At 46.8% G+C, this 17,482-nt stretch overlaps 1 long non-coding RNA gene across 1 annotated transcript; it reads right to left on the bottom strand.

The window, feature by feature from the left end:
• Window positions 1-3,366: 3,366 nt before the first annotated feature.
• On the bottom strand, window positions 3,367-16,513 carry LOC134988010 (uncharacterized). Its single transcript, XR_010193554.1, has 4 exons — window positions 16,387-16,513; window positions 12,064-12,192; window positions 9,058-9,198; window positions 3,367-3,530 (listed from the first exon to the last, which is right to left on the bottom strand). It is a non-coding gene; the product is annotated as an uncharacterized LOC134988010 (long non-coding RNA).
• Window positions 16,514-17,482: the final 969 nt, after the last annotated feature.

Below are 17,482 nucleotides of genomic sequence, written 5' to 3'. Positions count from 1 at the left end.
AGCTATCACACTGCGGTGCTTGGTACACATGGGAATGCAGTTTTGAATGCATTTCTGGCCTTAGTACATCCCACTCTAATAGTGATATTATCAGATATGTCCTCCTTTTCTGCACTCATTGGGTCTGATTCAGAGGTGGCCCCTACCGCTACTATCTGCTGCCAGAATCGTGGGTGCGGTAGTTTCAGCCTCTCCCTTGTACACTAGCGTGCACCTGAATGTGTAATTGCCGTGAGATGCCCACTATTAGCACCCATGCATGCAGTAATACCACTGGTGTTTCCAGACAGTCCACCATTGGCGCACTATCACCTGCACCATCAAGTGTCTCCAGGTGAACATGGCCTCTCTGCAAGTGGCAATGTGTCTGAGAAAACTCTCGCTTTTGCTGACACGCCAACGCCCTTTCCTGAGTCCGCCTCAGTCCACCCCCCAGTCACTGCCCATCGTTTTATATAGGATACCATCGATCCCGTACGCAGTATCACCTTTGTGCATACACTCACGCCAATGCATGCGCTTCAGGGTTTTTCTGTATTTTCCATGCAGCAGCAAACAATCAGTCCACTTTGTGAAATTCGGAATAGTATGAGTGTTGTGTGCGACTCCTCATTAAAGGGCTGACTAAGCGCAAAGCCATATAACAGCCCCATTTTTTGTGATTGGTTGTTTATGACAAAGCAGTTGCTAGGTGGTTTTCCAATGGACCTTGGAAATTTTCCATAGGTTGTTTTCCTTGTTCATCAGTATTTGTGGGTGTAGGCTTCACTGCATATAAAAGCTTGGGTCATGTGCTTCATACTTCCTCTTGCCATTTGGACAGCCCCTCCCGCCCTCCCTCACGTTTTTCTATGATGTCCCTTTTTTGTGTGCTCGGGTTTTCTCCTTTTGATGGCTATTAAAAGCCAGATAGGTGGGAAAGTCGCTACCAGCCAGCAGTCATTAAGGCCTAAGTGGTCATTGTGGGGCACCCTCTTTTGTAAAGACGGCGAGTGTGTCCTTACCCTGCGGTTGGACAATCGGACGCTCCCCTAGGGGAGCATCCATATTTGCCAGAGGAAAGAGTGGCGAGTCCTGCACAATGCGGCTTAGGCATGTAGGAGGTGGTTGTTGGGCAGGCCCCTCCTCATTTTTGGTGGTATAATTAGACGACTGGAGCTGGCGTTGGTAGCGCCTTTTCTTTTGCCATCCTCCAACATAAAATCTAGTTTAAAGTTCAGGTCAGCGATCAATAAATACCGTCTGACCTTTTAAATCTAGCTGTTGGTGTCCGTGTCTTTATTTGTGGTGTTAAGATAGCTTAAAGTTAAAGTATAAGTGATCACAATAAAATTATGGGCGCCTTATGCATATGAAGGACTTATGGGGGCAGATCTATTAAGTTTGGAGAAGAGATAAAGAAGTGGTAAGTGCAAGGTGATAACGCATCAGATAATTAGCTTTTTCAAACCCATAATTATTATCTGGTGTGTTATCACCCTCCACTTTTCACTGCTTTATCACTGCTTTATCACTTCTCCAGTCTTAATACATCTGCCCCATGGTCTTGAGCAGAAATGGCTTCACATGGGTCCAACCTGGTATAGCATCCAATGGTGAGTTTCTGACCTTAACTGTGCCATCATAGACCTGTTAGTAATGTATGCTAACTATAGTAGTTATACTGCAACCTATTCTTTGTGCACGTTATGTTTGCATATTGTACTTTATGCTATATGCACTGCGTATGTTTGCCTTGCTTTTTCCACATGCTTGCTGTACATGAATCTTATTGTTTTCATTGACAGTTTTACCTCATCACGTCATATAGCTTTATCATATCGTATTTAATATCACATTGTACTGCATATCAACATCATCTCATCACTTATCGCAGATACTTGTGATTCCCTTACTGAATAATAAATACAGTTCTTCAGACATCACATCTGAGTGGGATTATTGAAATGTAAAGGTGGTTGTAATGTAAGCTTGGAATTTGCCGAAGAGGCTTAGGGGCCTATTTATTAACATTATTTTTACTAAAATAATGTGAAAAAGGGGGTTTTCAGATTTCTGTTTTCACACCCTTTTCACATTATGTTAGTATCATCTGAATGTATTAAAGGGCATTTGGAGCAGTTTTCATGAAAAACTGCTCCAAACCCATTAATTCACTTTTTTTTTTTGTAACCCACATCGCATTCCCCATACTTATAATGGGAAATGTGATGTGGCCAAATTTACTAAAAAAAATAAAATAAAAAACGTGAAAAAACACCGCAGTGTGCCCTGTGATAATCTCGCCAGCTCAGGCTGGCGAGTTCACAGGGCAGCACTGCGATAATGTGGCATTTGCCCCTGGCAGAGAAAGCTGAGCGGGACCCGGCAGAGTGATCAGCTATGTGTGTCCGATGGACCCACAAGCTGATCACAGTGTAGTAAAAAAAAAAAAAAAGTAAAAAACAAACAAACTATACTGACCTGTCCAGGGAGCCGGTGTCCGCTGCTCCAGTGAGTGCTGCCGGGCGCTGAATCCCCCATATGCTGCAACGTGACCCCGGTGCAGTAAAGTGACGCTGCAAAACGGCAGTGCACTTTACAACACCGGGGGTCACAGCGCAGGAGAAGGACCTGGTGCCCGGCAGCCTCCTGAAGCAGCGCGGACCGGCTCCCTGGACTGCTGAGTATATTATCCTGCTGGGGGGGTGTCCACGGCATGCGGGGTAGTCGCGACGGGGGGAGTCAACCGGGCTGCAGCGGTAGCGGCGATGTCTGCGGGGGTGGCGCATGCACAGCAGGACATCAAGCTCTGTTCCTGTGTGCGATTATTGATACATCCCTGCGATGTAATCAATTATCGCAGTGGGAGTTTGGGCGATTTTATCACCTGTCATCCGCATCCTGGATGCGGATGGTGATAAATAGGCCCCTTAGTGAAAGGCTGAACATTGACTGCATCACTCACTGGCCACAATAGAGATTAGTGCGCCTCCGCTCCACCGCCCCAGCTGTCAGTCCCAGATCTTGGTGTAACTCCCAAAATAGGGACATTGCATGATGGACTAGAGGAGGACAGTGACAGTGAAACAGAATGGAAAATAACTTGACATTATTGAAGGCATACAGAACATGATGGCAAGTCCTGGTGAGTGTAGAACAGACACCTATGCACACAGCTGACTACCTGCCTGTAGGCCTATTGATGGACACTAGTCAACCTATTGTAGCCAACTTCTGTAGAAAATTATTAGTAGGTCTTCAAAATAAGGGAGATGTGGGAGTCCTCCAAGGCTCCTTTGAGCTGCAACATTTCCCCCCCACCATCTCAAAACATACAGAAATAAGTATATCAACATAACGCTGTGCTAATTATTAGTTTATTGTGCTTGTACAATCGTGAAATTATACTCTTTATTGTGAGCCATAGAAGCACCCAATGGTGCCGGGAACACTGGAACGCTGACAGCAGCTTCTGTCCAACCAGCTCTCGGCGGTGGTATTAGAGAAGCTGTAGTCCCTTACGCACAGCGATGCAGCCACCTAGCATTCTGGTAAGGAATGGAAGCAAACACAAATAACATAATCAGTCTTTACTGCAGCAATTTTATTCCAGATATAAACTAATAGATTATTCTAAAGTAGGGATTCAGGCTGTAGCGGTCAAATCTAGATGTTTGCTCTTCAATAATTGCATACTCTCCCAGGAAACTCAGCATCTTGGGTGGCTTTCCTGGACACCTTGAAGAGTAGGCAAATCTCCCAGAGGCCGCCCAATTCCCAGGCAGAAATTGTATCATTGTGACCCCGCCCTTCGCTCTACATTCCCAATATTCCCAGAAGGGGACGGGGTCGCGATGATATAATCTCAGCACCATGCCCCCATTCTGCCTCCTCGTCCCATACACCTGGCTGCCCCCACCTGCAGTGGACATCCAAAAAGTAGACAAGTACTGTATACTGTGTACTTTAAGCTTAGAGTATGAACTAAACCAAAACAGTTAAATTGTTTGTCAAATGAATGAAGACGGTTGGACCTGTCATCTTGAGATGATGAGATGTATAATCAATGATAATTCTTGTTGACTTGGGGGCACCAATGGAGAGTAAAGTACCAACGAACCAGCTCCCAACTGCCATGCTTGAGGCTGTGTTTAAAAAATGACAGTTAGGAGCTGATTGGTTGGAACTTTATCACCGTGCTATTTACCACTCTCCAAGGCTTGACAAATCTGGGCCTAAGTGACACTACTGGACCTGGTTATGGTGCTTGTGACAGTCACAGTCTGCCGAATGTACAGTCCATGAAGGAGCATCTCTGACTAATCAATAGTCAAATGCCTCCATACAGATGAACATAAGAATAGCTTTGACAGGTTAAGTAATGTATCATTGACTCTCAAGCACCTGCTGAGACATAAGGCTTGGTTTTGCAGCTTATAATCTACAAATGAACGTTGACTGTATCACTCACTGACCACAATAGAGATAAGTGTACCTCCACTCTATCATGGATGGCATGAGCTGGAACATATGCTACATGACTGTTATGTGAGATAGCATGAGTTGGTACATATACTACCTGGCTGTCGGAGCCGGACTGCACTTCTGGCAAATGCCAGAAGGGCCGATGGGCCGATCCTGTCCTACAGAGAGCCTGGAAGCCTCCGGCTTTCCAGATCTCTTGTCCGGAGGCTCCCCCGCCCCCCTGCCGGTCTCCATGGAAATGGAGGCGTGTCGCGAGTCAGGAGGCGTGGACTTGCGGGATGATTTCTGCCCCCAGTCCATCCCTGCTAGCTGTTATCATGGACGGTATGAGCTGGATCTTATGCTACATGTTCTTATCATGGATGACTTGAGTTGGAACTTTTGCCACCTGGCTGTTATCATGGACAGTATGAGCTGGATCTTATGCTACATGCTCTTATCAGGGATGTCTTGAGTTGGAACCTATGCCACCTGGCTGGTATCATGGACGGTATGAGCTGGATCTTATGCTACATGCTCTTATCATGGATGACTTGAGTTGGAACTTTTGCCACCTGGCTGTTATCATGGACAGTATGAGCTGGATCTTAGGCTACATGCTGTTATCAGGGATGACTTGAGTTGGAACTTATGCCACCTGGCTGTTATCATGGATGGTATGAGCTAGATCTTATGCTACATGCTCTTATCATGGATGACTTGAGTAGGAACTTTTACCACCTGGCTATTATCATGGACAGTATTAGCTGGATCTTATGCTACATGCTCTTATCAGGGATGACTTGAGTTGGAACTTATGCCACCTGGCTGTTATCATGGACAGTAGGAGCTGGATCTTATGCTACATGCTCTTATCAGGGATGACTTGAGTAGGAACTTATGCCACCTGGCTGTTATCATGGATGGTATGAGCTAGATCTTATGCTACATGCTCTTATCATGGATGACTTGAGTTGGAACTTTTTGCCACCTGGCTATTATCATGGACAGTATTAGCTGGATCTTATGCTACATGCTCTTATCAGGGATGTCTTGAGTTGGAACTTTTGCCACCTGGCTATTATCATGGACAGTATTAGCTGGATCTTATGCTACATGCTCTTATCAGGGATGTCTTGAGTTGGAACTTTTGCCACCTGGCTGTTATCATGGATTGCATGAGCTGGAACATATGCTACATGACTGTTATCTGAGACAGCATGAGCTGGAACGTATGCTAAATGGTTGTTATCAGGAAAGGTATGAACTGTAACTGAGCTGGAACATATGCTACATGGTTATTATCAGGTATCGTATGAGCCGGGAACATATGCTAACTGGCTCTTATCATGGAAGCCGTGAGCTTGGACTCGGCTGTTATCAGGATCGGGATGGGCTGGAACATATGCTGCCTGACTGTTACTAGGTTTCATGTTGTGGAACTTTAGTTGCCTTAATATTATTAAAATGAAGTTAGCTGGAGACTTTCCTGCCCGGCTCGTACATTGCTCCAAAACACAAAATGATTGCCGATTTGTAAAAACTGTCATAGGTCAGCCGGTAAACTCTGACCTCATTACTAATGCCTTAACAACCCCCCTCCCCCCCCCCCCCCCGGTATCTCACTAAATAACAGTCAAAAAATTGCATCACTGGGTGTAAAATAAATATATAATTTTAATGCTCATGATTTCTGTCCAGTCGTGTGGACAGCGGGTTTTCATTATCCTGTCATGGTGATTGGCTTATTATAATGTGGCAGCATGGAGCTGTAGTCACAATTGCCCCCATGGTTAATGTGGGCCACACAAACTGCCCCCCTAATGCTGTCAAATATCGCCCGGCGGGGGTCACTGGCAGTTGGTGTTGGTCCCCTATTTGAATTTTGGACTGCGCTGCAGCACCACCTCTGCAGCTGCTACCGGTTGGTACAAGATGTGACAAAGATGGCGACCTAAAAAGCAGAAAAGTGCCTGTTTGAAGGGACACAACATGCGCATCCATGATACACCCAATAAAGGAATAAGAGCAGAACTGCTACAGCTGGGATGTACGGTCAGGATCACAGTGTACTGCTTCCTACTCAGTTTAGGATTTTATATTTGCATCTTGTTCGATTTGCAATTAACATACTCGTAGCGACTTTTGGTACTGTACTTATTATTTAGGCTTGCCTGCCATTTACTGTAATGTGTGTGAGCTGTGGGGGTCATTCAGTTGTGATCGCTGCTGTGTGTTTTTGCACAGCGGGTGCTCAAGTCCTAACAGCACATGCGTCTGAACTACAATGTGCACGTGCGTCGGACAGCTACAATGGGCATCGCCAGTCAGCAACGGGATGGTAAGAAGGATCCATTAGCACGGGCGTTCGCAAGTTGATTGACAGGAAGAGGCCGTTTGTGGGTGGCAACTGACTGTTTACAGTGAGTGTCCAGAAAAACACAGGCGTGCCCAAGCGTTTTGAGGGAGGGTGTCTGACGTCAGCTCTGGCCCCGATCAGCAGGACTCAGTTGCACAGGAAGAGTAAGTCCTGGGCTGCACAGAGACTTACTCTGCTACACATACGATCGCACACTTGCACAGCGAAAATACACTCCCCCTGTAGGCGCCGACTATCTGATCGCAGGACAGCAAAAACGCTGCCCAACGATCAGATCTCAATTAGGCCCTATTATATACTAAAATAGTAAGCGTTAATCAATTCTGCCCTTAACCACTTAACTGACAATTTTCCCCCTAAAAAAAAAAACGCTCAAAAATTGTCTGGGTTTTTTGAATAAATGATTTCAGTGAAAAACATGTATTTAATGTTATCCAAAAGGATTTTAGTTAAAAAAAAAAAAAAAACCACCACTGGAACATCACGACCATCAGAAACATCGCAACCATCGCGATTTTCCGTTTACCGCTGGGGCAGCCACCGGGTACACAGAGGGGGATTGGGGGATGGGGGGGGGGTGTTAATTTACACTTCCCCAGTGGCTGCTATTGTCTGCAGCCACTGGGGGTGGGATCCTGCCGTACTGACCGATCAGCAGTGACCGACAGCACGGCGTCACTGAGGGAAGGGTGCAGAGAAGCAGATGGACCATCCAGTCCCTCTAAGGGCTGCAGCTGCGGGAAGTTTCCCTTACCTGCAACTGCAAACACTGTGTATCTGATGCGACCATGCCAGGCAAGTGGTTCAAATATGAGGAAACTGTCATATTCCTTACATGTAACAATATGCAAAGCAGGATATATACTGTCTGTAGGAGATATTTCCTTCTTTCTGTCCACCAGTCCCCTAGGCAGCTATAACCACAGTTTTCTATGGGGACGGTATTTAACAAGATCCATAAAGATTTCCAGATCTTATAGGATGGGCTAATGGTGTTGGCCCATTGGCTGCAGAAGGGCTGCCCTTCGGGAGCTGGATCTTGTGATCCCTCTCTGGTGGGCTCCAGGTGGTCCGCTGCGCACTGTGGCTTTTTCACATCGCACATGAGCTTCTGGAAAACCCTGTCTGCTTAGTAACCATACAGGGGGTCATTCCGAGTTGTTCGCTCGTTGCCGATTTTCGCTATAGTCGCTAACTGCGCATGGTATGCAGAGCGCATGCGCTTAGTTATTTTACACAAAACTTAGCTGTTTTGCTGTAGCATCTGCGGCGCTTTTCAGTCGCACTGGTGTTCGGTAAATGATTGACAGGAAAGGGGCGTTTCTGGGCGGCAACTGAGCGGTTTCCCGGCGTTGGCAAAAAAACGCAGGCGTGTCAGGGAAAAACGCGTGAGTGTCTGGAGAAACGGGGGAGTGGCTGGCCGAACGCAGGGCGTGTTTGTGACGTCAAACCAGGAACGAAACGGGCTGAGCTGATCGCAGTGTAGGAGTAAGTCTGGAGCTACTCAGAAACTGCAAAGAATTATTTATTCGCAATTCTGCTAATCTTTCGTTCGCAATTCTGCTAAGCTAAGATACACTCCCAGAGGGCGGCGGCCTAGCGTGTGCAATGCTGCTAAATTCTGCTAGCGAGCAAACAACTCGGAATGAGGGCCATAGTACGTAGGCACTTCCGCCTAATTGACGGAATGGTTTCTTATTGGAGCTGGTTCCTGCCTATATAAATGAATACATTTAATTGAAGATGAGCTCTTATCACTGGCGTATCTACAATGGGTCCAGAGGGGGCCCACACCACACACACTGCACCCATTTCTTCTATACTTACATTTCCGGCATCCATTGGCGACTGTGTGTGGGCTCCCTCCTCTCCCGTAGGACTGAGTGCTGGAGGATCTGGCCCTGTGCCAGAGTCTACAGCGCATGTGCAGGACTCCGGAAAAATGGGGCGGCGGACATTTTATCGGAGTCCTGCGCATGCGCTGTAGACTCTGGCACTGTGCCACAGAGTCTCAGCGCTGAGAGCGCTAGCAGCGGCGGTGACGGCTACAGGAGAGGATGGGTCCCACACACGGAGTCTGCACACGGGTCCCCTCCTCTCTAGAAACGCCGCTGGCTCTTATTGACACGTTTTGGAGCGACAATGATTTAACATTTGGGGGTAGACCGCACGTCATAATAAATATCCCCATAAGCTTGTTTTGTAACGTAAATCAATGCAGAGATTCCCACCTTCTTTTGGAGAGTAGCACGGGGGAGCATTAGGGTGACTAGAGTCATAGCAGCATCCTTTAGCCTGGCAGTCAGCAGCAGTGATTCCAGTCTCTCCACATTCATCTCTGTCTTGGGGAGCCACAGAACATTCTGCTTTCTCTGTGACACAAAAGACGTGCATTACAATACTATTAGCTGAAAACATCGATAGACAATAGGGCGGAACTGGAGACGATGGCTACAAACACAGGGGCCAATTCAGACGCTGCAGTGCGTGTGCGCACCCCGGGAGCCAAGTGAGATGCTATGAGCATCTCTGGGCTACGATCGCCTCTGCCTGATTGATAGGCAGAGGTGGTCGCACGCGCGGGGGGTCCCAGGCGTTAGAACACCGCTGGTGGGGCACGGTACGGAGAATGGAGGCATATTCGGACCGTTGGGTGGGAGGGCCGCGGCAGCTGCGCAATGTCACACGAAGCTGCTGCGACACGGGAGGCGGCCAGTAGCTCCCTGCCAGAGCTATTCACCAGGTACAAAAGAATCGCCGCCTTGCAATGCTTTTGTACCTGTGCGGGGGGGGGGTAGGACCTGACATGTGGGGCGGACTTGTGTGGCGGACCTGTGCTGGACGTCTCCCCGCATTTCAGAGTAACTGATCGACATCTGTGATCAACTCTGAATTATCCCGACAGTAAGTAGGGTTTAGGAGCGATGTGAAAAGTAGTGAAATTATCTATATTATGAGCCGGGGTCTTTCTGTGCATGCAGGTCTGCTGATTACACATGTGCAGCAGTCATTGCCGCCGGGAGGGTTCTGGGGGAACCCTCTCCTGGTAACTTATGCAAAATATTAGACTATTACAGGATAATGCCTTAGGATACTGTCACTTGTAGGAGGGGGGGGGGGGGTTTCGGACATTTTAGCAAGTTAGGGGTTAGTGCTGGCAGTGTCATCGTACCAAATGTAATGGATCCCCCAATCTTCATCAGCAAATGCCGCATGGTGGTATGAGCTTCATTGATTAAGCTCACATGGTGTATACCTCTAATTGCCTCCTTAATGTGACTGGCTGGGTAGTAATAAGATGTTGTGGCACCAAAGTGTGGTGCAGAATTGGCATTGGGGGCCTGGGACAGTTTCATGCCAGGCAGAAGTGGAGGCTGCTGCTGGTGAGCGGAGGCAGCCTCCCTGGACTCTCTGCAGCACAGCACACAGCAGTTTCCTCACTATTCTGGCACATTTTACGGAGGTGAGTAGGGTGGGGCAGGACTGTCTTTTCATATGGGCTCATTGGGCAGTTGCCCAAGGGCCCCAGGATTATAAGGGCCCTAGGCTTATAGCTGAGGGTCACCTTTTCCAGGGGACCCAGATTTTTGAAAATCGGCTCGGGGGAACCGGAAATATCTGACTTCAAAGCTGTGCTCCCTATCCGACCCTGTTAATTGCTCTTCCCAGCCAGATCTCTCAGGTTCTGTCTGATTTACCATTTTTTTCTTAGGGTATAATCCAAAAGCTGGGACTCTCCACTTTCGGTGGACACTGGCAGCTTGTCTCTACCATGCCCAGAACCAGAGATATCAGCCTTCCAGTAGCTGGTCCCTGCTCCAGGTCCACACGCCTGGTGTGCAGTTTTATATTTTCGATTGTGTATTGTCCTGGCTCCTGAACTCTGATCCTCAAGTCTCCAGTACCTTCTTAAAGTTGGGATTCTCTGGTTTTATATCCCATTGAAAGCTAAGAAATCTATTTCCCTCAATTGGAGATATCTGCAGTGAAGCAAGCTGCCCTCCCACCAGAAAATTATGAATTTGAAGTCCTCTCCACTATCCACCCCTCCCCTGCATATTAAACACCCCCTACCACTCTAAAAGGCATATACCAGGGCCCCTTCATTCAGCTCAATGCCCCCTTCTACAATTTAGTGTTCTCCCTCCTACCCCATCTCCCACCATCTGTGCAGTAAAGGAGTAATTAGATTAAATTACTGCTCCAGGTCCAACATGCTAAGCGGAAGATAGAACACCCCCTACTGCTGGAGGATGGGTAGGAGTCTAGGAGCCCCAGTGCATTGCTCTGCCCAGAGGCCTACACTGCTGTTAAGGCGGCCCTGGGGTGGGGGGTGGCAATTTCCTCTCTTTTTTGTTAATAATTTGAAGGGGCGTGGCCATGGCTGTACAATTTGGAAATGCTCCCCAGTACCCGAATCCGTCACTGATTTTAACAGCCCTGTCCATTGGTGCACGTCAATTCTGTACATCTAATGGTGGTATGGCACAAATTCAACAAAAAAGAGGCTTTGGCTGTTCAAATTATTAGATTGTAGTCTGAAGATTTCACATACAGTTCACAAATATATCTTCCTGTTTTCTGTTTGGTAAAGGAACAATTACAGCCCGGGAACATTAGATGTTATATTTGATTATAGACATGTACCGACAATCTGGCTGCCCCCTCCGGGAGGAGTCAGCCAGATCGGAGCAGCAGGGGCGTGGCGATGCGGCTGGATGACATTTGGGGACGGGGTTGGGGGCAGGGCTGCACGATCACATCATCATGGCCCCGCCCCCTGTCTAACAATGCCGTTAATATTGGCATTGCAAGGCAGGGGGCGGGGTCAAGATAACTCGAATCGCGTCATCTGACTCCCAGACCGCACACTTTGAACAGCGCCGCCGGGGGGTTGGTAGGTGATGTGGGGGGGGGGTCGCGAGAGGTGGGTGCTCGGCGACTTGGCCTCTCTTCCGGGGGTCGGGAGCGCCACCCGATTTTCGGGAGCCTCCTGCCCATTCCGGGAGAGTAGGCAAGTATGATTATAGAACACTGCTATAGTTTTATATCTTAGAACAAATTTCAGCATATTATCTTTAAAGTACATAGAACAATTTGGGATCTGACTGCATTCCTCTGTGCAGAACGCGTAAAAAGAAATAATGCATTTTTTAATTAATTATTGCATATGGTAAGGGGACATCAAGGTAATTTACATAATCAATCTGTAGGATCAAAAGGACTAGAGTACTTACTGAAGCACCATATAGCGTTCTTAACACTTGAATCAAAGCAACATCCTCTGGAATAACACTCAGGCGGACTGATTCCGGCATAGCCGCACTCTATCCTGGCTGTGGGACTCACGGAGCACTTAACCTTATCTGTGATAGAGAAGATGAATGTAAGTAATGCAGTTGTATAATTATTGGCTCTTTATCAACAGTCTTGCATGGCTGGGATCTAGGGATGAGCGGGTTCGGTTCCTCTGAATCCGAACCCGCCCGAACTTCAGCTTTTTTCCACGGGTCCGAGCAGGCTCGGATCCTCCCGCCTTGCTCGGTTAACCCGAGCACGCCCGAACGTCATCATCCCGCTGTCGGATTCTCGCGAGACTCGGATTCTATATAAGGAGCCGCGCGTCGCCGCCATTTTCACACGTGCATTGAGAGTCATAGGGAGAGGACGTGGCTGGCGTCCTCTCCGTTTAGAGAAGAGAGAGACACAGTATTTTGGGGAGCATTATTAGGAGGAGTACTACTATACTGTATACTACTCTACTACTTGCTGAAGTGATATTTATAGAGTCATAGGGAGAGGACGTGTCTGGCGTCCACTCCGTTTAGAGAAGAGAGAGACACAGTATTTTGGGGAGCATTATTAGGAGGAGTACTACTATACTGTATACTACTATACTACTTGCTGAAGTGATATTTATAGAGTCATAGGGAGAGGACGTGGCTGGCGTCCTCTCCGTTTAGAGAAGAGAGAGACACAGTATTTTGGGGAGCATTATTAGGAGGAGTACTACTATACTGTATACTACTCAGACACAGTATTTTGGGGAGCATTATTAGGAGGAGTACTACTATACTGTATACTACTCTACTACTTGCTGAAGTGATATTTATAGAGTCATAGGGAGAGGACGTTACAGAGATTGGAGTAGCACACAAGCGCTTCTAATCCTAAAGACAGAGAATTTCTTTACAAGATACACTTTAAATATCCGATGTTCTCTGCTCTCCGTGCACGGAGAGCAGAGAACATCGGATATTTAAAGTGTATCTTGTAAAGAAATTCTCTGTCTTTAGGATTAGAAGCGCTTGTGTGCTACTCCAATCTCTGTAACATTTATGTATTTTGGAAGTGGTGTTTCCAAGGGGTTTTTGTACAAAGCTGCTATAAGGGCGCGAGTCATTACTCTCTTTTTTCTTTTCATAGGGAGAGGACGTGGCTGGCGTCCTCTCCGTTTAGAGAAGAGAGAGACACAGTATTTTGGGGAGCATTATTAGGAGGAGTACTACTATACTGTATACTACTCTACTACTTGCTGAAGTGATATTTATAGAGTCATAGGGAGAGGACGTGGCTGGCGTCCTCTCCGTTTAGAGAAGAGAGAGACACAGTATTTTGGGGAGCATTATTAGGAGGAGTACTACTATACTGTATACTACTCTACTACTTGCTGAAGTGATATTTATAGAGTCATAGGGAGAGGACGTGGCTGGCGTCCTCTCCGTTTAGAGAAGAGAGAGACACAGTATTTTGGGGAGCATTATTAGGAGGAGTACTACTATACTGTATACTACTCTACTACTTGCTGAAGTGATATTTATAGAGTCATAGGGAGAGGACGTGGCTGGCGTCCTCTCCGTTTAGAGAAGAGAGAGACACAGTGGGCCCGGTGTTTGTGTCGGCCACTAGGGTCGCTTATCTTACTCGCACAGCTACCTCATTGCGCCTCTTTTTTTCTTTGCGTCATGTGCTGTTTGGGGAGTGTTTTTTGGAAGGGCCATCCTGCGTGACACTGCAGTGACACTCCTAGATGGGCCAGGTGTTTGTGTCGGCCACTAGGGTCGCTTAGCTTAGTCATCCAGCGACCTAGGTGCAAATTTTAGGACTAAAAATAATATTGTGAGGTGTGAGGTATTCAGAATAGACTGAAAATGAGTGTAAATTATGGTTTTTGAGGTTAATAATACTTTGGGATCAAAATGACCCCCAAATTCTATGATTTAAGCTGTTTTTTAGTGTTTTTTGAAAAAAACACCCGAATCCAAAACACACCCGAATCCGACAAAAAAAATTCGGTGAGGTTTTGCCAAAACGCGGTCGAACCCAAAACACGGCCGCGGAACCGAACCCAAAACCAAAACACAAAACCCGAAAAATTTCCGGCGCTCATCTCTACTGGGATCATAGACGATGGTGGGCACCATGTCAACCCAAGCTCCTTGCAGTTCTACCACCCTTACCCGTAGCCCCTGGTGGTGGCTTTGGTTGTATTAGTATACTGTAATTTACTATAGGTTTAAGAAGCTGAACAAATTATTTCCAGTTGAGACTATTTTTTTCCATCAGTCAGTTTTAGGTTTGTAAAGGAAAATGAGGGTACCATTGTGCAACATATAATGGGTGGGCGTCACCACACTGAATCACCCCACGAACCTGCATGGAGCTAGTATGGTCGATGGGGTAACACTGTCATCATTCACAATGTCAACATCAGTGGTGGCTCCAGAGATGGAGCTACCATTGTTTGTTTGCATGTGTGAGAAGGCATTGAATGGGAGCAACATTTGGAAGACATGCTGTTCCTTGTAGTGCTAATGGGAGATCCTGGGAGTGGCTCCCAGGTAAGCTTGCCCTCTGTCTGGATGCGTTTTAGTATGAGCCTTTATCATGAGGCCTTACTGTAGACAAATCACATGGCCCTATGTGGGCACTGCCATTATGTAGTGTTAGGACTGCTGATATCGGAGAAGCCTTGACGCGGCTCAGCAGCTAAACATGTCTTTGCAAACGCATGCGACCAATTTCTCTGAAATTCTATTACCAGATAGGTACAGTCATGGTTACAGTCAATTTTAGCGTGCTGGGGGGATACCAGGGGGCGGAAAAGAACCCCCCTCTGTCTGCGGCACCAGAGGTGGGGCTGCAGTGCAGTTCAAAATGTAAATAAGGGGACCACACCAACTGCCAGTGAGTTTGTTTGGGAGGACAGTTGGTGGCAGATGGTGCGGTTCCTCTATTTGAAATTTGAACTGACCTGCAGCCCCTCCTCTGGAGCCTCCACTGATCAACATCCATAACATCATTATGACGTCTTCGTCGGACCCAGAAGACACCACCGAGCCGCTGGACCCGCTGTAGCAGGTTAGTCTCTACTAGACCACCAGAAACCCTTTGTCAACTTTCAAATCATGTCAACATTTCAAGAGTATTGACACGATGACGTTTGATTTAGTCAACGATGACATGCCAAGCATGTCAAGATTATTTATTACCCTGTCAACATTCACATGCTGACATTAAGATTACCAACATGATGAATGGAGGTAAAATATACCACACACATATTTTATATAACCGTGTAAATCGGAGTAAAAAAACAAAAACACTCCAGTAAATGTTTATTGATCAGTTTCAAGTTCCCATTGTTTGTTTTTTTTGTCTCTTAAATAGACGCATAATTCTTTCGAGGCTTAAATCTAATTTATACCACTGACTACATAATCCCATGGACAGACACACAGAGACAATTCACCATTGATAATGGTAGTTTTTAAATACTAGTTTCCCACCTCAAGAAAGCTGACTGACAGAAGTAGGGATGGCCATCGACTATCGGTGATTCAAAACCATTGATGGTCTATGACTGATGTCGAATACTTTTACCATCGATTGGGGAGAACCAGATGGTTTACCGCCATCAATGGTTCACTACAACCAAATTTTTATTATTTTTCTTTATCTCAGTGTCAGTGCACGGAGCTTAGCCCTGACACCTGACAAGCGTGAGGCCACGCCCCCCAGCTCACAATTCATTATACAGTAAAGCAGGGGTGACCATCGATGGGTAAAACCATCATTGGATTCCTTCCACATGGTTTTACACCATCGAGGTTATCCATCAATGGTACCATCGATGGTGACCATCAATGGATAACCAACCGATGGCCATACCTAGATGGAAGTGGGGGCTGTGAGGCCAGGAAGCCTGCTTGGTAACAATTAGACCCCTGTCTCTCCCCTCTCAGAAAACGGTGGTGACATGCTCCCCATTTTTGGAGAGGTTGCCAAGAACACCCCTGCACTGCCCAATCCCCCCCCCCTACCCCCCCAATGCCTCTGCCTGTCAATCAGCTAGAGGCTAGGGGAATCTGCGTGCTGAATTACAGGACCCAGTCTGCCATGCTCAGACCCCAAAACATCAGAGATGGGTGACACATGCGCAGTATGTTGAAATCCGTAAGGTCTGTTCATACTTTACATTTGCGTCTATCTCAGAATCAGCGCCAAAGTTATCCGTAATGCCCCTTATTACTAACTCCATTCAGCAACAGACATTTTACCTAGGCTGTTTGCGTAGAAACACCACTTGACTCCAGGAATACTTGAATTGAAGCAGCAGCCTCTGGAATAACAGTCGGTGGCATTAATCCCGGGAAATCCACAGTCTGTTCTGACTGCCGGGTTTACTAAGCATCGAGACGTATCTGTGACAGAGAGGATATACATCAGTAAATCCAAGGTGGGTGACTAGTGGATCACGAGCTGCGGGGGATTTACTGTACAAGTCCCAAATTGCCCTGGAAAGTGCATAAAAGCCTACTATTGGATGAAATGTGGCATGGGGGCGGATGGACTACCATTGGCCGGCACTTGGGATCCCGGCGCCCAGCATACTGTCGCCGGGATCCCGACCGCCGGAATGCCGGCAGCAGGATGAGCGCAAAATAGCCCCTTGCAGGCTCACCACACTGCGCTCACCACGCTGCAGGCACGGTTGCATGCTACGCCGCCACACTATTTATTTTCCCTCCAGGGATGTCGTGGACAACCCAAGAGGGAGAACAGTTGTCGGTATACCGGCTATCTCGCCGTCGGTATGCTGAGCGCCGGGATCCCTACAGCCGGTATATCGAGTGTCTCCCTATGCGGGCAAATCACTTAAACAGGTAAAATATAACAATAAATATTACACGGAGACGTATATTTGGCAGAAGTAAATGTTAGCTATTTATTAACTATTATATTTAATATAGGGAAGGTGTGGTGGCAAAGAGCAGACAACCACAATCAGCCCAATCAGAGCCAGTAACTTGCATTGCAGGCTGATACCATCCAAGGTGCACAACACAACAACAAGCTCTTATAACAACAAAAGTATTGCTTTAAGCTTGGTTAAAACTGTGTGGAGTCACAGGGCTTATAGATGGACGTGAACAAAGTACACTAATAACAAAGCGCACCAAACAGTACAAACAATATATATATATACATACAGACAAGATTCCCAAATTGCGCTAAAGAATAACACAAGCAGCACCTCTAGAAGGACTTTCTGTTAGCTAAAGTCCAATAAATAACAAATACAAAGCAAGATCAGAGGGCGCTAATTAAAGGGGATAACATTGAACACCATCAATCACTATCTAAATAATTAAT

This window comes from Pseudophryne corroboree, chromosome 2, assembly GCF_028390025.1.
Source record: "Pseudophryne corroboree isolate aPseCor3 chromosome 2, aPseCor3.hap2, whole genome shotgun sequence".
NCBI classification, from domain to species: Eukaryota; Metazoa; Chordata; class Amphibia; order Anura; family Myobatrachidae; genus Pseudophryne; species Pseudophryne corroboree.
This window is presented reverse-complemented; position numbering and strand designations above follow the sequence as displayed.